Source organism: Somniosus microcephalus, chromosome 1, assembly GCF_052327205.1.
Source record: "Somniosus microcephalus isolate GS21.2 chromosome 1, FLI_Smic_1.0, whole genome shotgun sequence".
NCBI lineage: Eukaryota > Metazoa > Chordata > Chondrichthyes > Squaliformes > Somniosidae > Somniosus > Somniosus microcephalus.
This window is the reverse complement of record NC_140987.1, coordinates 425,386,373-425,402,433: the sequence shown is the minus strand read 5'-3', so window position 1 is coordinate 425,402,433 and position 16,061 is coordinate 425,386,373. Positions and strand designations below refer to the sequence as shown.

The window sequence follows — 16,061 nt, the reverse complement described above, 5'->3', positions numbered from 1 at the left end:
GGAGTCCCTCATCTCACCGGCACAGAAAGCAGAATGGCCGCGAGCTGTCAAAAGTTGCAGCATTCAACTTTCTGTTCTGGAGAGATCTCGAAATCAGCCAGAGGAAGGAATTAACTCTGAGTACAGATTGTCAATGTTTGACAGCTTCAAACAACTTGACAGATGAAATAACAATCTGTGACATCACCTGTTGCCAGGTGGCCCTTAATTGGCCCGCTGAGCCCGCTGGGCGGGCTTAACAAGGTCAATCAAGTGAAAATAGCATGGGTTGGCCACAACTCGATGGAGGCAGGACTAGAACCCCGAAAGTTGTAGTCCTGCCTCCTCAATGAAAATCCAGCCCAATATGTTTACAACCGACAAGGGAACAGACCACACTAGATTCAGTAATGAGGAATGAGCCAGAATGAATCAATAATCTGATGGTAAGGGAGCATCTTGCAAACAGTGACCATAACATGTTAGAGTTTGACATTAAGCTCGAGAAGGAGAAAGATCGCACCCAAACCGAGTATTTAAACTTAAGGAATGAGACGTAAACTAAACATGTTAAACTGGGCTGAGCTGTTAACTGGTAAACCTACAGAAAAACAGTGGGAGGTATTGAAATAAGCATTTAGTACAATACAAGACCAATACACATGCCTAAAGAGCAAAAGTTCCACTTATACAGTCAAGCAACTATGGTCAACATATGAGGTAAGATGCTGTATAAAGCTAAAGAAAGTAACTTATACAAATGCCAAGAAAAGTGGTGATCCAGCAGAATGGGTGAACTATAGAAAGCAACAAAGGGACACAAGGGAAATATTAAGAGCTGCATAAAGGGAATATGAAAAAAAGCTTAAAAGTAACATAAAGGTTAATAGTAACAGTTTTTAGAAGTATATTAAAAGTAAGAGTGGCTGAGGGAGATGTGGGCCCATTAAAGACAGACACCGGTGATACTGAAATAGACAACAAGGTAATGGCAGATTTATTCAAAGAGCACCTTGTATCTGTTTTCACAATAGAGGAAAAAGATAAAATACCAGTGGTAGAAGGGAAACTAAAATAAATCAAGGGGAGGAACTTATTGGATTCAATGTAAGTAACAAAATGGTAATGGAGAAAACAATAGGACTTAAAATAGTTAAATCTCCAGGATCTGATGGTTTCCACCCCAGGGTATTAAAAGAAGTAGGTGAGGGAGTTGTAGAAGAATTAATCATAATCTTTCAAAGCTCTCTTGATTCGGTAATTGTGCCGTTGGATTGGAAATTTGCTGATGTTACTCCATTATTTAAGAAGGGTGGGAGAGAGAAATTAGGTAACTACAGGCCTATCAGTTTATTGTCAGATGTGGCGAAGCTACTAGAATCTGTCATTAGAGATACAGTGACTGAGCACTTGAACAAATTTGAGTTGATCAGAGAGAGCCAACATGCCTTTGTTGAGGGTAAGTCATGTCTGACTAATCTAGTTGGATTTTTAGAGACAGTCACTAACAAGGTAGATAAGGGAGCATCTATGAATGTTATCTAGATGGACTTCCAGAGGCATTTGATTAGGTTCCACACAAGGGATTATTAGCAAAAATGAAAGCACACAGAATTGGTGATAGTCTTTTGAGTTGGGTTAGAAATTGATTGGGAGATAGGAGGCAAAGAATGGGGATAATGGGTAGGTACTCTGATTGGCTGGATCTGACAAGTGGTGTTCCACAGGGAGCTGTTCTGGGGTTTCAACTTGCACCACATATACCCAAGATGACACTTAAGTTAGGAGGGGCAGGAAGTAGTGCAGGTGGGAGCAGGAAGTTGCAATGGGACATAGACAGATTAAGTAAGTGGGCAAAACTATGGCAAATGAAGTTCAAAGTGTGAGGCCACCCACTGTGGACCCAAGAAAGATAAATCGGAGTATTTTCTAAATGGTAAGAAACTAGGGACCGTAGAGGAGCAAAAAGATTTGGGAGTCCAAGGACACAAATTATTAAAAGCCAGTAGCCAGGCACAAAAAGCAATCAAAAAGGTTAATGGAATGTTGGCCTTTATTTCAAGATGGCCGGAATACAAAGGAAGCTTTGCTTCAGTTATTTAGAGCCTTGATCAGACCCCATCTAGAGTACGGCGTTCAGTTTTGGGCGCCGCACCTCACGAAGGATATATTCGCCTTGGAAGGGGTGCAGCGCAGATTCACCAGAATGATGCTGGGGATTAGAGGGTTAAAGTGATGATAGGTTGCATAAACTTGGCTTGTATTGCCTTAAGTATAGGAGATTGAGGGGTGATCTGACTCAGCTGTTTAAAATGTTAAAAGGGGCAGATACAGAGAAACTAATCAAGAACAAGGAGACTTAATCTTAAAATTACAGTTGGGCCAATCAGGAGTAAAATCAGGAAGCACTTTTTCATACAGAGGGTAGTAGAAATCCAGAACTTTCTCCCCCAAAAGGCTGTGGAGGCTGGGACAATTGGTGCTTTCAAGACTGAGTTTTTTTTATTAGGTAAGGGTATCAAAGGATGTGGCACAAAGGCAGGTAAATGGAGTTGAGGTACAGATTAGCCGTGATCTAATTGAATAGTGGAGCAGGCCCGACGGACTGAATGGCCTACTCTTGTTCCTATGTTCCACAGGCACTGAGTGCCCTTTGGCACTTTACCGAAGTGGCCATTATTCCTGTGATAGCCTTGTCCTAGCTTGTCCAGGCAGGTCATTCAACTGTGGCAGCACTGCAACTTGGCTTGATCCTGTCAAACGCCATTCTCACAGACTTTCAGTAAGGTTTGCTGGATATAGGTGCTGAACAGGAACTTAAGGCAATTTTCTTTTGTTAAGGGGGAGGGGAAATTGCCCCCTGCAAACTTCCTGGCCTGTTTGGCTTAGCTCAAAATGAACTGCACTTGTTAATTTGAACTAATAGTGTCAAAACCATGCTTGAATTCAACTTGCGTACTATTTATTTTGTGAGGACAAAGTTTGGATTTACTTGATCAGATTTTGATTTTTTTCCCCCCTTAAAAGAATAATCTTCCATAGTTGATGAAGTGCCGAAGCCTATGGGCATTTATCCTCCTACGAAGTCATCTGACTTTCATATGAAAAAGAACACAAGTTTTTTTTGTTGATCCTTTATATACTTTTTCTGAATTTGAAGATTATTTTGTGGTGAAACAGTCATTGGTTCTAAAAACCTTTCTTTCTGTAGTCTGTTATCTTTCAAAAGAATAACCAGGGGAAGTGTTCCTTATGTAGAGGAAGAGATAGCCAAACAGTTGGGTGGACAATAGCTGCAATAGTATGGAACCAAACACTTTCCCTGCCACTCGCCCTCCCTTTCTGCAGGGATAGTTTTTGAGTTTTCAGAAGGAAAGTTAAAGAACTCTGAAGAACATCAGAGAGTTGGATAAAAGGAATAATGGCTCACTGAAGTTCATGTATAAAGAAAACTCACAGACCTTTTGTGATGAGGGTCAGCTTTTTCAGGCCTAGTTTTAAATCCCTGTGCCATTTTGTCAGATTTTTTAATTTTCTCATGCATGTTTAATTTTCTTTAAGCCTGCAACTGAAATAAACTTGTACCAACATGTTGGTAAGAAATTGAACTTGTTCCTGCCTGAAATAGATCTCTGTCTCTTTATTTATCTTCCTGGTAATGATCTGATCTATGCAAATAAGAGCAAGACTGTGACTTGTTATGTAACGTAGCAACGATGCAGTCAGATCTGCTGAGATATCGATAAGAATTGCACTGGGTTGCCCCAGTGTTAATAGCAGTGACCCAAATTTACACGCGCCCGTCCTTTTTTTTTAAGGGCCACAATTAATAAAAGAACTTATCCATAACATAAATTTTCAACGAAACAAAAGGAAACTTATAAAACTATTATATTATGGGCATCTAAAAGACACACCAGTCCTTGTGCCCACCTGCCTGGCTGCGGACAAGAGTGTGAAGAGAGGCAGGCAGCCAGAGTGACGCCCTAGTTGCAGGAAACTTTTTTTTTTGTCGTCTTATAAATACAAGTCTGGATTCTAATTTGAAATGAGTTTGGAGCTGTCTAACTCTAACTTGGAGCACAAACCCACCTCACAAACCTCCCTAAAGATGAAGTCCCAGAGCTTTGACCAGACCCAGGGTTTTGACCAGACCCGGGCATTTGACCAGTCCCGGGTGTTAGACCAGACCCGGGTCATCTTGCTAGCAACAAAGACGGCTGGTGTGGGAAATGGAAAAAGAACCAGTGCATCATTGACATAGGGGGGCTCTTTTGAGGTCGTAGTGAAGAGACACTGAAGTAAAATACCTGCTGTAACTTTGGCAGAAACCCTAGGGGAAACAGCGCAAGCCGCCATTTATGTCGTCTTTCTGGGGTTTCCGCCAAAGTTACGTAGGAGACTGAGAGAACTCCTGCAGAAATTTCACCCCATTGTTTGGTAAAGTAGAAAAAGGAACAATTTTCTACTTTTATCACCCACAGGTCGGGTTTAGTATAGGAATGCTTGATGCTGACACTGTATGATGAATATAGAAAAAAATGTTAACTCCTCTTGAGCACAAAAATTAACCCCTCCATCACCTGCCCCCCCCTCCAAAAAAAAAAAAGTTGAATATTTTAACTGCGCACCTTCTTGGTTTCCGCTGGGTGGGCAGGGTTAAAATCCTCCATGGTTTTCAGTTTTCCATTCCCTAAAGTTAGTTATCTGTAATGTGCAGTTAAGTGCAGACCAGACTTGTGGGCTTTGAGTTTAGAAAGCAAAATGCACATGTGCCAATTGGACTTGGTTAATGTAATTCAAATTTTATATATATTGTACTGTATATACTTTAAAGCATTACAATTATACTTCATAAAGGCATGCTTTTCTTTTAATAAATGAAAACAAAATTGAGTTAGTGGATGACTGCCCCACTCAGACACTGAAGTACACAGACTAAGATGGTGCCGAGTTTCACCCAGATATGGTGAGCTGGCCGATATCTGCGGGCGGGGAGGAGAAGGAGGGGTGCAGCAAATTGGCCTCTGACACGAGGAGGGAGAAAAAAATCAAGATTTTCTGTTTCTGTGTGCTATTCAGTCATCCCTGCTGGAAAGTGTGTTAGTCTGTAGACATTGAGTGAAAACCTGGGCTGCGATGGCCTCCCTGCTAAACACCACGAGGAAATCTGTTTGGGCTTATGAGTGATTGTTGGCCACTTGGGTGAAGTGCTGGAGAATAGCCAGGCTCTGTGGAGTCGTATACTTGTTGAGCTCTTAACTCTTGTGAGGGTATAACAACATCAGCATCAAAAACAATCATTTATATAGCATGTTTAATGTAGAAAAGTGTCCCAAAGCACTTCAGAGGTGCAATCAAAAAAGTCCTTTTTTAAAAACTGACCCTACTTCTGCCCTCATGCTGTCCCATGGCACAGCTTAAGTGATTACTCAAAGATTGGGAGAGCTCCCTTCCTCCCACCAGCTCTCTCTTGAAATAGCTGTGCCGTGATATAACCACCACCTTCTCGGGAACTAGGGATGGCTGGACAATAAATGCCGGTCTTGCTAGCGATGCCTACATCCCAAAAATGAATTAAAAAACTGCCTGCAGATGCTAACTACCCCTTGAGGTAATGCCACAGACACAAGGTGCCGAATGGCCGCCTCCTGTGCTGTAAACCTCTATAATTCCAAGATATGCTTGATCGGAATGGCTTCCTGCAGTTGCCCTGGGTGTTCCTGAAGGGAGTGGACACAGGATAAGGGAAGGGACACAGGAAAAACAATCTGTGACCTTCTATCAATATCTCCTTATAAACCTAAAGCACATCCATGGGTTTTTATCAAATCTGATCCCACAATTAATTTTACTAAAATCCTTTGTTTTCCCTCATGCTGTGGTATCGTTCCACTATATTTAGGTAATGAGTGTCAGACAGTTCAATAGGCTGTGGCATCGCGCCCACACCTGTTCGCGCCAAAGATAACACACGCATTTTCAAGGAGAAGCATTGGGTAGCGATAAGAAATGGGAATTCTGAATGATTCCTTTTCTCCTCTCCAGTGTCATTGCATAACTTTCCACTTCTTCAGGTGAGATTCAACTAAGTCGACCCATATTATTTTATTTTTTGTTTTACTATTTTTAGCTGTCTGCTTATAGTATTGTTTGTTGTTGATGTAGCTTGCCGTAGTAGTGTTGGGAGCAGCAGCCATCGGTGTGTTTCCACAAGAGCAGCAATCGGTGAGTGAATCCATGTACAACTGTGTCCCTGCACTAGTCAGATCATAGGGAGAAAACACCATTTTCAAAGTTGTTTGCGCATGAAGTGAACAGAGAGAACTGAAGACTTGAGTACTCCTGAGATCTGCAGGTCACACCAAGAGAGGAGGAACGTTCCAAGGTGGAGTATAAAGAATGGGATTAGCAGCAATTGAGCTGGCTATGGACTGACTGGTTCTAATCCTAATATTACTACTGTAGTGTAGGCCGTGGCTCAGTTAGCTGCACCCTCACCTTTCAGTTAGAAGGTTGTGGGTTTAAGACCCATCCCAGAGACTTGAGCACAAAAATCTAGGCTGACACTCCAGTGCAGTACTTGAGGAAGCATTGCATTGTCAGCGGTGTCGTCTTTCGGATGAGACGTTAAACCAGGTGGGTGTAAAACATCCCATGGCACTATTTCGAAGAGGAGCAGGGGAGTTATCCCCGGTGTCCTGGCCAATATTTATCCCTCAGTCAACGTCACTAAAACAGATTATCTGGTCATCATCACATTGCTGTTTGTGGGAGCTTGCTGTGTGCAAATTGGCTGCTGCGTTTCCCACATTACAACAGCGACTACACTTCAAAAGCTCTTCATTTTCTGTAAAGTGCTTTGGGACATCCTGAGGTTGTGAAAGGTGCTATATAAATGCAAGTCTTTTTTCTTTTTTACTTGTTTAATGGTTGTCGTTAGTTTGTATGCCATGTATCTACTTATTATCAGTGAAGCATTTTATTGCCTGCTTCAGATACTTCTCCTTGACCAGGTGGGCAAGCAGATGGTGCCCTCAGTCTCTGTCAGATGAACGTAGCCTGGGATAATTTGTGCAGCTTTTTTTTTTTTGCTGCTCCACTCCTGAAGGTGATGACTTGCACTGGGTACAGTTGCAGAGCCATCATCTGCCCACTGTAGTGTGCCCAATTGGTCATTCTTCACAGGTGTGAGCCTCGACAGTCTCTGTGGCCGGCTGTTCAGTTGTGGGAGGTGTAAAAGCTAAGCACAAAACACATTTTCCATTAGCAGTCATTGGATAGCAATCCTAAGTGGAAACCCGGGCTAATTTTTATTGTTCTCCTCCCTAGCCCAGAGCATCTGAGGTTCTTACTTTTGGCCTTGTTTGAGATCAGCTACATCAGCCAAAACCATATTGCACTTTTACCACCCCCGCAGCCTCCTGTGACCCAACCTCTCTCCTGCACGCCCCCATGGCACTATTGTTGAGACTGGTAACTTACTCGATGAGGAATCATGTATACATGTGTCATTTACACCCTGGAATTTTTGTTTAATATCTTGGCACTGTCTGAGCTTTTGAAAATGTACAAATCATTGTCAGGGATGACAAACAATCTAACTAAGTCCCATAAGCAATGGCTGTCATTTAAATTCTGCAAAACAGCCCAGTGCAAGACTTGATTTTGTTTATTCTATGGGTATGCAGTGCCATTTTGATTACTAATGCTATGGGCACGGTAGTATAGTAGTTATAATCCAGACAATGTGAGTTCAAATCCTACTATGGCAGTTTGAGAATTTGAATTCAGTTTAAAAAAAAAATAAAAAAAAAAAATTTAAATCTGGAAATTAAAAGCTGGTATTAGTAAAAGTGAATCTGTTGGATTGTCGTAAAACCCAACTGGTTCACACTGAGGACAACCTCTGTCGTGCCGTGTGGCAGTACCACCATGCTAAGTGGGATAGATTGAACAGATCTCGCAGCTCAAAACTGGGCATTTTTGAGGTGCTATAGGCCATCAGCAGTAGCAGAATTGTATACCATCACATATCCCTCATTCCTGGATCACCATCAAGTCAGATCACCAATCTTGGTTCAATGAGGAGTGTAGAAGAGCATGTCACTTCCAGCAACAAGTGTACCTGAAAATGAGGTTGCAATGTGGTGAAGCTACAACACAGAACTGCATGCATACTAAACAACTAAAGCACCTTGCTATGAACCAAGCTAAGCTATCCCATAACCAGTGGATCAGATCAAAGCTCTGCAGCCTTGCCACATTCGGTCTTGAATGGTGGTGGACAATTAAGCAACTAACTAAGGTGAGAGTGACTGTCCTTGACATCAAGGCAGCATTCGACCAAGTGTGGCACCAAGGGAGCCCTAGGAGAACTTAAGTCAATGGAATCAGGGGGAAAACTCTCAATTAGCTGCATTCTCAACTGGCACAAAGGAAGATGGTTGTGGTTGTTGGAGGCCAATCATCTCAGCCCCAGGACATTGCTGCAGGAGTTCCTCGTGCCAGTGTTCCTAGGCCCAGCTACCTTCTGCTGCTTCATCAAAGACCTTCCCTCCACCATAAGATCAGAGATGGTGCTGTTTGCTGAGGATTGCACAGTGTTTCGCTCCATTTGCAACTTCTTGGATAATGAAGCAGTACATACCTGCATGCAGCAAGACATGGACGACATTCAGGTTTGGACTGATAAGTGGCAAAGTAACATTTATGCCACACAAGTGCCAGGCAATGACCATCTCCAAAAGGAGAGAGCGTAACTGCCTTCCTTGACATTCAATGGTATTACCATCGCCGAGTCCCCCACCATCATCTTGGGGGTCATCAAGGACTGGAAGCTCAGCTGGACCAGCATATACATGCCATGGTTACTGGAGCAGGTGAGAGACTGGATATTCTGTGGTGAATGACTCATCTCCTGTCTCACTAAAGCCTCTCCACCACCTACAAGGCACAAGTCAGGAATATGATGAAAAAGCTTGGATAGGTGCAGCTGGAACAATACGAAAGTAGCTTGACACCATCCACAAGGGCCGTTTTCCAGGGGGTTCTCCTGGTCTCCAGCTAGAATTATGGCAGGAGAACAGTGGAACCCCTGAATAATTTTGCAACTTTGCGGCATTTTCATTTTCAATATACAAGTCCGCTGCCACCCTGGGAGTCAATCCAGCTCCAGCCTTTTTACCCATAGTGGATCATATTCTTGATCTTCCATTAAATATTTCCAACAGCACAGCTCCAAAACTTGTAATACATTATTGGAAATATTTTTTTAAAAGACCCAGCAGCCTTAACCTGAATTAATTTTCCTTGTAACTGCTTTTCCACATTATTCACTCTTTTGAAATAATTGAAAAATAATTATGCTTTACGCTTGCATAATTTAATATTCAGTGAGATGATGTGTAGGGAAATATATAATTCTGTTTCCCTTTTTGTACTCAGAGGTGCTTTTATGCAGTATTTGCATGCCGCTTATTACCACACCAGTTTGAATTTATATATCGCCTTTTTAACATTTATAAAATATCCCAAAGCACTTCAGTGAAAAGGGCCAGGCGCTAAGCCTTTGTGGGAGGGTTAGGAGAAGTGACAACATTTTCTAGAAGATATGTTTCTCTCTCCACGGATGCTGCCCTGGCTTGCTGAGTTTTTCCAGCGTTTTCTTTTGTTATTTCCAAAAGCATTAGCTTTGGTCCTCCCGAGGAACTTCTGGTTCATCCATGACTTAATGTCGGACAGGCAGTCTGACAGTACGGGAATAGTCTCGGGGTTGAGAGAGGTAGCGATAGAGAAGCGGAGTTGGGTGTTGCCAGCATAAGAAAGCGAGGCCATTATGGAAGAGGAAGGGCCATGAGTGGTTACTTGAGCTAAACTAGAAGCAATTGCTAGAGATGCGCTGACTACGTTGGGACAGATACGAAGGGAGTTGAATAATAATAATCAACTTTATTGTCATTGTTAGTGCACAAGTGCAGTACAACGAAATGTAGGCTTGCGGCTCCCGAAAGTGTACATTTAGATTAAGACATTTAAACATTCAACATTCATTTGGCTTGTAATACAAGGAGGAGCGGGATGACATGATCAACTATGTCGAATGCTGCAGCGAGGCCAAGGTCAAAGATCAAAAAGCATCAGAGTCGCAGTCAAAGAAGTTATCATTGATGACTTTGACCAAGGTGGGCAAGGTCTGAAGGGATGTGAACAAAGGTGAGCACACAGCCAGGAGGTGACAGCACATTCAAGGATTTTGAACAAGGTGGAGAGATTCGAGATTGGGCAGTAATTGGAGAGGATTGGCAAGAGAAATTTGGCCTATTTGAGGGAGAGGGTGAGAACAGTTTTGGAACGAAGACGGGTAGTGTCTGAACAGAGGGAGCCATTAACTAAATCATCAAGCACTGGGGCTTGGAAAGATGGTTGAGGGTCAAAAGATGAGTGGGGAGATCATCAAAAGGGCAGGGGGCGGTTCTCTGAAAAGATGACCAGGAAGATGGGAGAGAAGCAGCAAAGTAACAGGGGGGTTGAGTTTAGGATGAGTGAGGGTTGGGAGATGTACAACTTTAACTTTATTAACTCTTTCTACTGTTACTGAAGGACTCCAGTTATGTTTTATATCTCTCTCCCGCACCCCTCCCCCCAAGTAAACAGAGTTGGTTTACCTTGCAGAATTTGCATGTACTGCAGTAGCATTTATATTTGACTGCAACACATAAAGAAAGCCACTTCTGTGTGTGAACTAAGGGATACAATGGTATTTTTTTCAGATGCGCATGTGCATGACTTGATAAAGGGACAGTAATTGAACACCAATCCCTGAGGGGTAAAAACTCTGCATTTGTTTCCTTCATACGTTGGGAAGACCAGGCGATAGGCGTGTTTATAAAATAATGGATAATGGAGCCTTCTGAGTATATTTTATGAGGGGACAGCCTGTTATTTGGATGATGTTTAAGTGAAGTTCAATTAGTTTGCTACTGTTGTCATAGTTGTTTCAGTATATTGTTACCAATAAGCTATAGGCGGGGGTGCGGGGGGGGGGGAAGAAATCTTCTTGACTTGTGTAAATGACAACCAGAGCAGGTGGTGCATTTTCCCACTGAGTGTGTGAATGCTGCAAAGGTTTCTTTAAAGCGATTGATGGATCAGAGATGTGCTAGTTAGTGAGTTGTCCCCACATGTTAGCATGGGAATGCAGTATCGCACTGAATGGGAGACTCGGTTTGAGCCCTACCTCAACTCTAACTCTTTGTAACCCTCTCCACCCGATGCCCACACCAGCCAAGGTCCGGCTGCTGCTTGATGAACAAGAAATGGGAAAATGAGCAAGACTACAACCTCCGAGTGCCTACTGCTTAGCCCCAGAATGACAGCTACCCGCAATCTCCCTCTGTCTATTCAGTTGACATGCGCAGCCTAGGAGTAAACACGTTGAAGTTAAAGCTTAAAAAACCATCATGGCACCACTCTCTGCCATTGCTGGGGAAGCTTTCCTTATCGACCCTCTCAAAGTGAATGCAGTAATAATGATTAGTTTCATGCAAGAGAAGATGTCAAAAAGATCTTCAGTGGAGTGTAATTTGAAAGTTTCCCATTATCTGACACATCTCATGTGAAACTGCTGAGCACAAGGGTATTCAATATTCAGAAAACGAGCATGCCACTGACTGTCAAAAATATTAAATCATGATTGTAGAGCTAAAAAAAAAAGTAATATTAATAGGACTTTGTCATTGTGTTGTTCATATGGACCACCCCCTCCTGAGCAGGAGGAAGCTTGGCTTCTCTGACCCGCTGACTGGCTTAACTCTTTGTGTAGAGCGGGGACAGCAGTTCTTTGCTGCAGATATTGAAGGACTTGAACACTGCAATACATTGAATATGGAAAATGCATCCAGTGAAAATGGGCATTGGAGGCAATCTATCTTCTTGCCTGCTTGTTTGATCCAATTCCTATTATAAGCAGATTAATGTAAAAGAGAAACTGCATGTAGCAAAAATAAAACTGAACAAAAATTAGTCATTAATCCTACCGGTTTAATTCTTCATATTGTCTATTGCAGCTATTTGAAGATTTGTTTCATGCAGTTAGCTACTTGGAAAGATTTCTATGTTTTACGTTGTACTTTTGTTGGGACTGGGGGAATTGTTCCCTGCATAAAAGTACAGACATTGTCAGCTTATAGTTCATCACTGGGTTGACCTTGCCCAAGGTGGTGTGGTTGCCATTTTAATCATTGCATGAAAATGATTGAATAAATAAATATGCACCTCTTTCATATTGGAGTGCAAAAGATAATAATTTAAGGTTTGCTTAAAAAACAGACATGCCAGATAGGCTTCGACCCTGGTCTGTGATGAATTAGTTGATCTCAATTGAAGTGATGGTGAGTGTACTACAGTTGACCTCAGTACCCCAGGCTAGGGAGGAGAAAAATCAGCCAGGGTTGCCACTCCTATCCAGTGACCCCTCCTGGGTAGCACACAGCAGGTTCAGGCTTGACTGTGCTGTCTGTAGCTTAATATGCTGTAAATATTCACTATGTAGGCTCAGACATGAATAATAGCCACTTGAGAAAGTTACTGGATGGCACCTGATGCCCAACAGCATCCCATCATCTGTCAGTAGCTTCAGGACAGATGGGCAGACCACCTTGACTAAAATCAAATTGGCGTGGAATATTGATACAGCTGAATATTCTGTTACATACGGCTACACTCTGATGTGAGACCGTATCTAACATTCTGAGATATGTATGCTCTTTTATGCTGTGTTTTCCATACTATTGGAAGGCATGAAGAAGTTACGCTGCCTTTACATGTTCTCGATATACTTAAACTAGTCCTTTCTCGTGTTATACTATCTTGCCTCCTAGTTGTCCGTTGTATTTTAATCATATTAAATGTTTTAGACCATAGCCTGTTGTAAATCGGACTGTAAAATGCTTGGATAATAAGGAGAGCAAGTAACGAGGTTTCCACAGCAACCAGCAATGATTCAGAACTGCACTGAAAGCTTTATACCTCAGGCAAGCAACTGTCCTTCAGCTCCAACCAGCTGCTCAGTCTGCCAGCCAATCGCAGGTGCACAGGGAAGAATGACATCATATTAAAATTAACGCCATTGACATTATCTGATTTTGGTTCAGCCAATCAGTCAGGATCAATAAATGACGACATTGCCTGGAGAGGATCAGGCAGCGGCGGAGTGTTGAGGATTTCTCTTGACAAGGCTCAGGCCAGAAGCTGGTGTGAGAGGAAAAATGTAAAGAAAGCAAACAGCTGGATGAGCTTAAGTCTGTTCTCAGGAGAAAAAAAAACTTGTTATGCAGTGGAGGTGGAAGAGATTTAAAATGGCAAGAATGACATGCCCACCCTTTACAGGTAATACTTGCATTTCTGTGTGTGTATGCATTTGTGTGTCTTTATATTTATTTCACTTGGCATAGATTCTTATGGAAGTGGTTATATAGAGGGCCATGTTTGCCTCAGTCTACCCATCCCCAAACAGCATTAATAATTAGAGTGACATGTAGAAAAACTAGTTTTTTTTTCATTCGGCTTTTGGGTGCAGCCCGATGGGTGTTTATCTTCTATTCTCTATCCTTCTCAGTCCAGGTCTGTGAGCGAGTTAGCTTCCCATTACGACAATAGAAACAAGATTTTAAAAATTCATGCTTTTGAAATCCTGCACCGTTCCCCACCACACACACATATACACCGTGGTTTCTGTGTGTGGACACCAGAGACTTATTATGTTGGGTGTGTTTCATGCTGTAAATGTGTTCACGTTTATGCAGTGGTCATCACAGCGGGTTTTCTGACAGTTAATTTAATGAATGAATGGGCGACAGCATTAACGAATGCTGCAATTAGTCACAGACTTTTTTTCTTCTTTTTCCTTCCAATTAAGCTTTTGTAGTTGCAGCATGGATGCACTGGACATTTATCCTCTTTAACTATTTGAATACCTTTTTAGTATCGGAGTGATTTTTTTTTTCTCTCTCCCCACCCCCCCTCCCCATCAATCAATCAATTCCTATGTTAATAATCCTGCTGTGCTATTTATGTGTCTAGAAAAAGCAAATAGTCGCTTTTGGCTCACTGAAAACGAATTACTGAATGGTGTGTTAGTTCCTTTTCACAAGAGCTTGCCGTCTGCAAGGGAACACATGAGCTGGACATCAAGTCGTGAGTCCAGATGGGAACTGTGCAGTAGTACAGAGCAATGCAGAATGTTAGAGAAGGATTCGTAAGAGGAATAACGTGGGATGAGGGAACTCTCCCTTCTCCCTCCCCCACCCCGCCCCCATAAAACTTTCTTTATGTTGGAATAAAAACAAGCAGCAGTTTGCAATTGGAGATTAGACAAACCGAAGCCAATACCTCAATCCTGCTGCAGAATAATCCTAACGGTAGCACAAATTTGAATTCAGAGGAAGAATACATTGATATCGGAAAAGGAGAGGCACTCAAATCAATATAGAAACGGAAGTGAGTGGGAAGAAAAGAGTTCATCAAGAAAAACAGTATTAACGTTTGTTTTAAATTAAATATCCTAAGGCAACTTCAGTAAACAACAACAACAACTTGCATTTATATAGCGCCTTTAACGTAGTAAAGTGTCAAGGGCTTCACAGGAAGCAGAAAAACCCCACAAAAGGGACAAAAATTAAGCAAATGTGAAATTTCTTCTGGGAGAAAGTGAAACAATAATTTGAATAGCACAGTGACTGTAGGGTTAAGGAGAAAATTAAAGCATAACTAAAAGGCTATGCAGAGCCTTGAAACATTGCATAACAAGGAAAGGTAAATATAAAAATTAGAGTCATGCCAACTCCTCATTCAGACCGAATAAACTGCAACTATAGTTAAATGGCAGAACAAATGACTGACACACCTTTTTTTTCCTGAGGGTACTCCCCTTTTTTAACCAATTCAAATTCCCCTTCTGTCCTGATGGTGTTCCTCACTCTGGGGTATGGCTCCATGTGTAGCAGCAACCGTCTGGTATCTTGGCCAAGAGCCATCTTTCATATGTGAGTCAAGAGGATGTGTGTGAGAGCGAGAGAGAGAGAGTGAGAGAGAGAGAGAGTGAGTGTGTGTGTGTCTGTGCGTGTGTTCATGTGTGTGATCACAGGCAAGCATGTTCCTGTTCCAGCCTGATTTTTCACATGGGCACTGCCCAGCAGGAGTCAATCAGGAAAGGAACTGTAGCTAATTTTTCTCCTCAGCCCCATAGCCCTGGGATGGAGGTGTTGGGGCGAATTGTAGTGACTTTACCGCAACCACAATCAAATCTGGGACCATCTCCATCCGTAAAAATGGGTTCCACACTTGGCTGTGCACTTCCCACCTGAACCATTAAGCCATCAGGGGAGCTTGAGCCTTTGTTCTTTTGGTTTTATTTTCCTTCCTAACCCTTTGTATTTTTCTTGGTCTTCCCATTCATTCACAAAGGTCGTTGCAAGGGAAACAGGCAATCTGACAATTCTGGTCCAGTGCCAATTTGAGCGATCAAATGGCGACTCTCCCTCCATTATTTTTAAGTAGCTGTATCCTTTAATTACACTTTTATATTCGTTCATGGGATGTGGGCATCGTTGGCAAGGCCAGCATTTATTGCCCATCCCTAATTGCCCTTGAGAAAATGGTTATGAGCCACCTTCTTGAACCGCTGCAGTCCGTGTGGTGAGGGTACTGCCACAGTGTTGGGGAGGGTGTTCCAGGATTTTAACCCAGTGTCGATGAAGATACAGTGATATACTTCCAAGTCAGGATGGTGTGTGACTTGAGGGGAACTTGGTGGTGTTCCCATGCGCCTGCTGCTCTTGTCCTTCTAGTTGGTTGGTAGAGGTCGCGGGTTTGGGAGGTGCTGCCAAAGAAGCCTTGGCGAGTTGCTGCAGTGCCTGTTGTAGATGGTACACACTGCAGCCACGGTACGCCGGTGGTGGAGGGAGTGAATGTTTAAGCTGGTGGATGGGGTGCCAATCAAGCGGGCTGTTTTGTCTTGGATGGTGTCGAGCTACTTGAGTGTTGTTGGAGCTGCACTCATCCAGGATTTGCACTCATCCAGG

At 42.6% G+C, this 16,061-nt stretch overlaps 1 protein-coding gene across 6 annotated transcripts in view; it reads left to right on the top strand.

Moving 5' to 3' along the window:
* Nucleotides 1-16,061, top strand: part of LOC147125257 (serine/threonine-protein kinase PAK 3) — a 249,801-nt gene that overhangs the window by 72,160 nt on the left and 161,580 nt on the right. The window contains exon 1 of one of the 6 annotated variants that reach the window (XM_085999955.1): nt 12,912-13,368. The exons of 4 other annotated variants lie outside the window; for them this stretch is intronic. The gene's annotated coding sequence lies outside the window, so the exon portion shown is untranslated. Of the gene's footprint in view, nt 1-12,911; nt 13,369-16,061 lie in introns of those variants that run through there. One more of the 6 variants, XM_085999948.1, reaches the window with a different exon arrangement.